The sequence below is a fragment of the Artibeus jamaicensis genome, unplaced genomic scaffold (assembly GCF_021234435.1).
Source record: "Artibeus jamaicensis isolate MK-2021 breed Jamaican fruit bat unplaced genomic scaffold, CSHL_Jam_final contig_466, whole genome shotgun sequence".
NCBI lineage: Eukaryota > Metazoa > Chordata > Mammalia > Chiroptera > Phyllostomidae > Artibeus > Artibeus jamaicensis.
In genome coordinates, this window is record NW_026521844.1 from 14,045,487 (window position 1) to 14,055,741 (window position 10,255).

General features: G+C 34.9%; 1 pseudogene; it reads right to left on the minus strand.

Annotated features, from left to right (window-relative positions):
- The window catches only part of LOC119055970 (cofilin-1-like), a 30,564-nt pseudogene extending 20,706 nt beyond the window's left edge, over positions 1-9,858 (minus strand).
- Positions 9,859-10,255: the final 397 nt, after the last annotated feature.

Sequence of the window (10,255 nt, forward strand, 5' to 3'; positions counted from 1 at the left end):
ATGTGCTTGAGTTACTGTTGAGTAAAAAGGCCCCATTACAATGGTTGTTGCAAATATTCAACAAAATACGTCCTTGGTGAGTCCCAAGTCCTTTGAAAGGCATGCATTATGCAATCACTAGGCACTGTTTGTGCAAAATCAAGTGCCTGGTCTGCTTATACTTTGCTACACAAAACTCCTTCACATTATTTGGATGAATTAATAACCATTACAGTTTCTAGTTTCATAAGAAGCAGAGGCTCTACCTTGAATGTTTGTAGAAGGAGACATTTTGCTACTACTGTGGATAGATAGCAATCATCCGCTCAGGTTCCACAGATCTGGAATAGTTTTTTCCCTTCTGTAGCTTTGGGGTCAGTTTCTTGCTGTGAATGAGAAGCTGCCTTTGCCCTTCGAGAAAATGAAATAAAACTAGAATAACCTTCCTGCTCCCCTGCCCGCTTTCCCAGCCTAGTATTTCAGCAACTGAAGGGTTATTTTCGGATGTCATTAAATATAGCTAGTGATCCTTTAAATGAAATAGATTACTTGGCAAATGGCTTACCATCTTCTGTCCTTTAGTTTGGTCACCTGAAAAAATTCATGATTCAAAATATGATGTATAAAGTAACCCTAGCTTATATCTATTTCTATTTTTCTTGGGGAAAAAGTTTCATTGGTGATAATGCTACAGTGTATGCTGATATGGGTATCTGTCATCAATATCTTCTTAACAGTAGACAAGAAACTAGTGTCCTCAGTTGCTGCACTTGAAATTTGGAAGTTACCATGGCTTCCAAGATTTTATTCAGGAAGAACTATAATCACCTCCCCTCCCCAATCTATGTTTTTGCCAATTGAGAGTTTCTTAAAGAATTTTCCTAAATTTGTGATATGTTGAGCTATTTATTTCTTAATTCCAACAATTTACTGCCAATAGCCCTATAGGCAAAAAGCTGGCCCTTTAACAGTATATTAACCATGTATTATCAAATTGTAAAAAACAATATATTTACAACATATTGTAAAATTACAATAAATTGGGAGTTTATTATAAGAGCTCTGCCAATGACTTAAGTGATTTTATATATATTTGTGTATGTTTGTAAAAGATATATTTGCATATACATATAGCAGATGAAACTATTTGAGCATATTAATTATTAACTCTAAAATTTTTTTAAAACTAAAGAACATCACCTCTCACACACCCTCTCTTTTGTTATTTCAAAACTAAAGTCTTTTTTTTGTAATGAAATCCAGAATTGGTTGGGCACATGAGCAAGTATGGACCTAAATATTATTAAGAGGAAACTTGGGTGAAATACCAGAAAAATTTTCCTTTTAAGATAACTGATTTTTAAATTGTGAAATTTATTGGCTTTAGTAAATATGTATTGTACAGCATCTGTAAGTATAGAAGGTGAGTCTGAGGGGAACGTGCGTGAAGCGAAACACAAAAGGTCCCTGGGTCCCCAGTCCCTCGGAGGTCGAGTATTTGGGACTGGGTTTAATTATGGGGCTTGCCATTCTTTGTAGGACAATAAATCAGAAGCTAACAGTTGTAATCCTTTTTCCTCACTGTTTTCCCTCCCATCGTCAGACCTATTGTAATAGCCTAGGATGTGTAGAAATCAGTATGCCCCATGTACTTAGTAACTCTTCCCTTAAAGGAAAATAACATGTAAATTGGATCTCTCACATAAAGTAAACTCATTATATGGGTTAAATGAAAGGATTAAAAAGCAAAATATTCTTAGCTTATCCTTCTTTAAGTTTCCTCAGTTACATGAGAAGGTTAGCAGAACAAAAGTGTCGCCAGGGAATCTGAGGCAAAGTGTGGTTTTGTGTTATTATTAATAAAAATAAATAGGCTGAAGATTCCACATCTAATAATGTTTTAGAAGCTATCATCTAATATGGGAGAAGTATTTATATTCTTATAATGTAGGCAACCTGCCAGAGAAATACCGATTTATCCAAGTATGGGATGGAATAGCCCACATCGGCCCCCGCTTGGTGACAATGCCTGTTCTCATTTTGTCCATTCTTTCTGGATTAATACAACATAAGTAGAATATAATGTACTTTATGGACAGAGGAGAAGAGGGTTAGCAGGTACAAACAGATGTTCACAGGCTCTGATGATAATAGCGACAGCTGTAAAAACTTTTTGGAGAGTAATTTGGTGGTATGAGTCAAGACTTAAAGTTACCCTTTGGCCCAGCAATTCCACTACAAGAAACTTATCTTAAGAAAAATAAATCAGAAGAATGTACAAAAATGAATGAATAAAATGAGTTGTTCATCATAAGACTTTTTTAATAGGGAAACATCCTCTAAAACAGGGAGTCATTTAATCAGGAGTAAAGCAAGTGAAAGGTAACTGAAGTCAGTGAAGCTGGCTGGGTACAGGAGGGCAAGGGGCGAATCAAGAGTGTGGCAGACCCTGCAGGCAACCCTCGTGGGTGGCTAGTAGGGGCTGTTGGCTCAGAGTTGCCAGAGCCTTGATTTATCAAAATAAACTGCAAACCCACATTTTTGTAAGATATTTTAAAGTTTATAATTATGTGCTGGAAAAATCAAATGCTGTTGTGGGCTCCAAGGCATGGGCTGCTGCTATGTACCATTCTACAGATCAAGTATATGAAAATCTACAGTGGAACAAAAACACCATTATTAAAAATGATGATATAGCTGTATGTTAACCGACATATAAAGATGTTCCAGCTGTTGCAAAGTAGCATGTGCAATGCAATCTCAATTTTTGCAAATACATGTATCATATTTGCTGCATTTGATTTGTATGCAGGGGGAAAAGACTTGATTATATCCACTAAAATCCTCATGGCTTTTAATGGATTATATCTACTAAAATTCCCCTGGATGAGGAATTCAGGGACATTTTAATTTATATTTTATAATTTTTCTACTTTGAGTATATGTTGGGTAGTAAAGTTCAATTAAAAATAACAAAACATCTTTGATTCTGCAATGGAAAATGTGAGAAAATGCAACGGGAGAACAGAATGAGAAGAACCTAAAGATGGAGGTGAATTTAATAGAAAATTTAGAATGCTCAAAAACTGGTGGGACAAATTTAATGCATCAAAAATCATTTTGACAAATATTACTAGCGGAATTGTTTTCCCAAAGGGTGCCAGAGTTACAAAGATAAATAAGACAGAGTGTTCTTCTCTCTAGGAGCCCACAGTCTAATGAGGATCTCCCAGTGTTACTTTTTAATTGTGAAACTTAGAAATGTAATCACAGAATAAAAGAAGACATAGGAACAAAGAAAATTAGAATTGGGAAAACTGCAATATTGTTTTTGTATCTTGGTTAAAATGTCAGGATGATAAAAGTCTCAGAAATTGACATTGTTGTGAAATTATACTTGATTTTAACTAAGAAAATGTCATAACACAATTTAAAGCTGCTAAAATAGAACAGAAATTGTAATACTGATACATTTATGAGAAGATTCTATGCAGAAAAAGCACAATTAATTTGTTTCCTTGGGATTCCAAACATAATTAGATAAATACCATGTTTATCTAATTACCCAAATATACCAAATATAACATGATACCAAATATAATGGTTATTCCCTTTTTGCTGGTGTCAAATTTTACATAAAGTAGGTGTGTTTTGGACAGAAATCCAGAGAAGTTTAATTGCCAAAAATGTTCCACATCAATAAAAGCTGTTTAAAGGGTCACAGACACCAAAGATAATGCTTTCAGGAGGTTTTGATGTATTTTTATTATTGTAATAAAAATACTGAAGAGATTAAAAAATAAAAGTTTCAGATAGTTAAAATTTTAATTTGTGCCTTATAAAAGCATCTTGTGGAAACTTACAAGAAGCATTAAAGACAATTAAAAATATATAAATAGAGTGATTACTTGTGAATTAAAATAGGAATTGACATGATGAAATGCGCAGTGACATAAAATGATAGCTGGGGATGCTAAACTTACAGGACAAAATAAAGATGATGAAATTGGCTGAGTAGAAAGAGCACAGGTAAATAAGTGGTATCTGTAACATAGAAATGCAAGGCAATGATCCTAGACACTAAATTCGAAAGGAATGTGCTGTTAATAGCCACATGCTGTCAAACATTTAAGAGGATAAAATCTCTGCATATTGATGCACATAGAATCTTCCACATAATTTTTCATAGCAATAAACCCTCTGAACAATTCAAGAAGCACTAATAAAAGAATCATGTTTTTTTTTGTGGAGGAAATGATGAAATAATTTTTAAAAATATAACTGGGATTCTGTATTGAAAACCATATACATTTTCTTTTACTTAAAAAGTAGAGAGACGTTAAAGCTTAGAGGAACAGTACAAGCCAAATGATAAAAATCCAAGATTCGCTGAGAATAGAAACAAAGGAGACACAAAAGAGTACCAGCAACAAACAAAGCTCAAAGAAAGGAGTTTAGGTGACAGTTTGGAAATAAACCACATTTTCAAATTTCTGTTATTTTCATAAATTCATTTCTATAATGTCTTTATTTTACTGATTTGAGTATAGCTCTCTCACTAAACAAAACTAAATTGGTTCTGAATAAAGAGCCTCTTAAGCCTTTATCCTTTTTTCCCCAAAATATTTTATGTATTTATTTTTAGAGAGAGGGGAAGGGAAGGAGAAAGAGTGGGAGAGAAAGATCAATGTGGGGTTGCCTCTCATATGTCCCCTACTGGGGACCTGGCCTGCAACCCAGGCATGTGCCCTGACTGGGAATCGAACTGGCAACCCTTTGCTTCACAGGCCTGTGCTCAATCCATTGAGCTACACCAGCCAGGGCAAGCCTTTACCCTTAAAGACTATTCCTGGTGGTGCTGAACTTATATGTTATCCTGGCACATGATTTGCATTAACTGCCTCATCAGGCTCAGGTTTCCAGACATGCTGGACTTGTGGGGACAAGATCCTGGCCTTAGCTCCAGCCCCTGTGTAGAGGCCTACGTGAAAACACTTGCTGAGGTGTTGCAGCACCCACATCTTTTTTCTTCCCTCTGATCTTTACTTTTTCTCCCTCCTTCTGCAAAACCAACTCCTCCCTATCCATATGTAGATTGTTTACAAAAGACAAACTTCAGATCCAAACACATACAGACGCTGAAAGTAAAGGGACAGAAAAAGATATTTCATGCAAGGGAAGTAAGAAAAAAGCTGGAGTGGCCATATTTATATCAAACAAAGTAGACTTTAAAGCAAAGGCTATATATAATGAAACAAAGAAGGACAATACATTAATGATAAAGGGAGCAATCCAAAAAGTGGATATAATCCAAAAGTGGAAATACCTAACTATATAAAGCAGATATTCATGAACATAAAGATATCAATAGTAATAGAGTCATAGGAGGGGACTTTAACACCCACTGACATCGATGAATAGAAAAATCAATAAGGACACAGGAGCTTAAATGATACATTATACAGATGGATTTCATTGATAGTTTTATCTTGCCAAAGCAGCAGAAAACACATTCTTTTCAAATGCACAAGGAAAGTATTCTAGGATAGACTATGACAGGCTACAAAACGAGCCTCAATAAGTTTAAGAAGACTGAAATCACATCAAGCATTTTCTTTGACCATAATGTTATGAAACTAGAAATCAATTACAAGAAAAAACCTGAAACACACAAAAACACAAAGGCTAAATTATGTATAACTAAACAATAAATGGGTTAACAATAAAAGACTCCAAAACTATGTTGAGATAAATGAAAATAAAAACACAATGACCTAAAATCTATGGGGCACAGCGAAAGCAGTCCTAACAGAGAAATTCATAACAATACAGACCTACCTCAAAAAAACAAGAAAAATCTCAAATAAACGTCGTACCTTACAAATAAAGGAACTAGAATACAACAACAACAAAGCTAAAGTGAGTAGAAGGAAAAAATAATAATGATCAGATCAGAAATAAACAAAAAAGTCTGAAAAATACAAAAGAGAATAATGAAACCAAGAGCTAGTTCTTTGAAAAGATAAACAAGTGTGATAAACCTTTAAGTAGACTCATCAAGAAAGAAAAAGAGAGGACATAAAAAAGCTAGAATAGAAAGATAAGTGACAACTGACACCATAGAAATACAAAGGATTATAAGAAAATACTACAAAAAATTATATGCCAACACAGATTGAATAATCTGGAAGAAATAGGTCAATTTCTAGGAACGTAAAATCTTTCAAGACTGAATCAAGAAGAAACAAAAAAATCTAAACAGACAGATTGCTACCAACACAATCAAATCAGTAATAAAAAACTCCAAACACACAAGTCATGGACTGAATGGCTTCTCAGGTAAATTTTACCAAATACTCAAAGAAGAACTAACACCTATCTCTCTCAAACAATTTTTAAAAACTTAAGAGGAATGAAAACTTCCAAGCTCATTTTGCAAGGGCACCATTATCCTGATTCCTAAACCAACCCAAGACATTAAAAAAGTATACACCAATATCATCGATGAACAAAATTTTCAACAAAATATTAGCAAACCAAATGCAGCAAAAACATTAAAAAGATTATACAACATGATCATATGAAATTTGTTTCTGGAATGCAGGGTTAATTCAGTATTAGCAAATCACTTAATGTGAAACACCACGTAAAGAAAATGAAGGATAAAAGTCATATAATCATATATCAATAGGTGGAGAAAAAACATTTGAGAAGACGCGGCATTCATTTATGATAAAATCTCTCAGCAAAGTGGGAATAGATGTAGCATATCTTACACCATAAAGTCTAAATATGACAAACCCTCAGCTAATATCACATTCAACAGCAAAAAGCTGAAAGTGTTTTCCTTAAGATCAGGAACAAGATAAGGATGTCAATTCTCACCATTTTTACATAGCATAGTGTTGGAAGTCTTAGTCCTAGCAATATGGACAAGAAAGAGAAAAAAGGACGTTCAAATTAGAAAGGAAGAAGTAAATAAAACTGTCATTATTTGGAGATAATATGATACTATATATAGACAACCCTAAAGAATCCACCAAAAACTACTAGAACTCATAAATGAATTCAGTAAAGTAGCAGGACACAAAATTAATATTCAGAAATTGGTTGCATTTTTATTTACCAATAGTGAGTCAACAGAAAGAGAAATTAATAAAATGACCTCATTTACAATTTTATTAAAAAATAACTAGGAATAAATTTAACCAAGAAGGTAAAAGACCTGTACTCAGATATTCTAAGATGATAAAAATACAAATAAATGGAAGCACATACTGTGCTTATAAATAGGAAGAATTAACATTGTGAAAGTGTTTATACTACACAAAGTAGTCTGTAGATTCAGTGCAATCCCTATCAAAGTGGCAATGGCATTTTTTACAGAACCAGAACAAATCTAAAATTTATATGGAACCACAAGAGAAGACCCTGAATAGCCATAACAATCTTGGGGGAGAAGAACAAAGTTGGAGGTACCTGATATTAAACTATATTACAATGCTATTGTAATCAAAGCAGCTGGACACTTGCATAAAAAGACATATATCAGTGGAACAGAATAGAGATCTCAGAAATAAACCCATGTCTATATAATTAATTAATATATGGCAAAGGAAGCAAGAACTTACAGTGGGGTAAAGACAGTTTTTTCAATAAATGGTGTTGGGAAAACTGGACAGATACATGAAAAAATGAAACTAGACCATTTTCTCATATCATATAGAAGAATAAACCCCCAAATGGACTAAAGACTTAAATATAAGAATAGAAATCATAACAGTTTTGGAAGAAAACACAGGCGCTGAACTCTCTGACATTGCTTTTAGCACTATATGTTTTTTTCTGATATATATCCTTGGGCAAAGGAAATAAAGACAAATTAAACAAATAGGACTACATTAAATGAAAAGTTTTTGCACAGCAAAGAAAATCATCAGCAAAATGAAAACTACCCACTGAATGGGAGAAGATATTTGCCAGTGATACACTCAATAAGGGGATAATATCCAAAAATTTATAAATAATTCATACAACTCAACCAAACAATCACCAAACAATCCAACTAAAAACAGGCAGAGGAACTGAATAGGCATCTCTGCAAAGATGACATAAAGGTGGCAGATAGACATGAAAAGATGTTCAGTGCCACTAATCATCAGAGGAATGCAAATTAAAACCACCTCAGACCTGTCAGAATGGCTATCATCAACAAATCAACAAACAGTGTTGGTAAGAATGTGGAAACTCTTACCAACTCTTATGCACTGTTGGTAAGATTGAAAATTGGTGCAGCTACTGTGGAAAACAGTATGGAATTACCTAAAAAAATTTAAAATAGAACTATCTGACCCAGCAATTCCACTTCTGTATAATTATCTGAAGAAACTCAGGACACCAATTTGAAAAGGTATATGCTCCCTTTTTTTTTAATATACATTTTTTGTGGCAGTTCACATTTTTTTATTATTATTTTTTAAGATTTTATTTATTTATCTTTAGAGGGAAAGGGAAGGAGAGAGGGAGAGAAACATCAATGTATGGTTGCCTTTCATGAGTCCCCTGCTGGGAATTGGCCTGCAGGGAACTGGCCTGCAACCCAGGAATGTGCCCTGACTGGGAATCGAACTGCGATTGTCTGGTTCGCAAGCCCCTGCTCAATCCACTGAGCTACACCAGCTAGGGTGGTATATGCCCCTTTGTGTTCATTAAAATATTATTTACAATAACCAGTATTGGAAGTAGCTCAAATGCCCATCAGTAGATGAGTGGATAAAAAAAAAGCTGTGGTGCGTTTATGCAATGGAATGCTACTCAGCCATAAAAAGAATGAAATCTCATCATTTGTGACAACATGAATGGTGAGAGAGGGTCTGATGCTAAGTGAAATAAGTCAGACAGAGAAAGACAAGTGCCATACAATTTCACTTAGATGTGGAATCTAAAGAACAAAATAAACAAAACAGAAACAGGTTTATAAACATAGAGAACAGGCTTATGGCTACCAGAGGGGAGAGGGATGGAGGGCTGTGTGAAAAAGATGAAGGGGTTAAGAAGTACAAATTGGTAGTTTCAAAATAGTCATGGGGTGTAAAGTCCAACATAGGGAGTACAGTCGATAATATTGTAATAATTGTAGGGTGTCAGGTGGGCACTAGACTTATTGGGGGACCACTTTAAAATTATATAGTTGTCTAACCACTATGCTGTCTACCTGAATCTAATACAAAATAATATTGAATGTCAACTTTGACATTCAGGAACAACACAACTGAAAAAACAACAACAAAATAAACCCAAATCCTTCCTCAATTTGATGTCTAATGTGCAACCCAATTTTACAGGCCATATCATGGGGAGAGGGAACAAGGTACTTAATATGTAAGGCTTCCTAGAATTGATCACATTTTATAAAAAATTGAATTAGAATAATTTGAAATATGACTTCAAATTTTAATGAGATATTACTGTAAAATAAAATTGGTGTACAAATGACATTCCTGTGGTGACTTTTCCCACACTTCTTGATCACAACCCAAAACCGCAGGAGGAACCTGAGGCCCTGCTGCATTTCCTGCTTTTATACTGAAAATCAGAATCAGAGATCACTCCCTATGTTCTAAATTCGAAACAAAAATAAACCCAACAAAATCAAGACTTTGTGTATATTCAAAGCTGATAAGCTGAGCAAATTGCAACCTAAGGTGTCAGTATAGCTGGTAAACAGAAACGACAGCCAACCATATCACAGACTTACCAAGACTGGCACTTCTTGGTGAGTTCACTAAGTGGTGGCAAAAGAGCTAGTGCTGACCCATTCACCAGCAAGTCAGTAATGCTGGACCCAAAGCTGGATGTCAGAAAACTATTGCCACACATTTAGGAGAGTACACTCTGCCAAATACAAGCAATAGTGTTGAGAAAATACAAAGGCAACATTAAGCAAAAGTACATTCTGAAGACTGTACACTTATGTGAGCCAGGATGTATCCATACTTTCCATTTATGCCAATGGGAAATGACAGTTTTGAGTTATGGGTGGACCTTCAGGAATGCACGCCTGCATTGCATAAAACTCAACCCCTCTGTAACTTGGAGATTGCCAGGATCTCCTGCATCCTGATTGCTCTGCAGGCCTAGGGCAGTCTGGCCGCCTGGGGCTTTATCTGCTTGAGATTTTTGAACTTCAATAACCCAGACAACAGAAATTCTGGAAAACCATCAGTACCTGAAAATCCACTTGCAGCTCCACTTGTTTCACTGCTGTGTGGTGTCA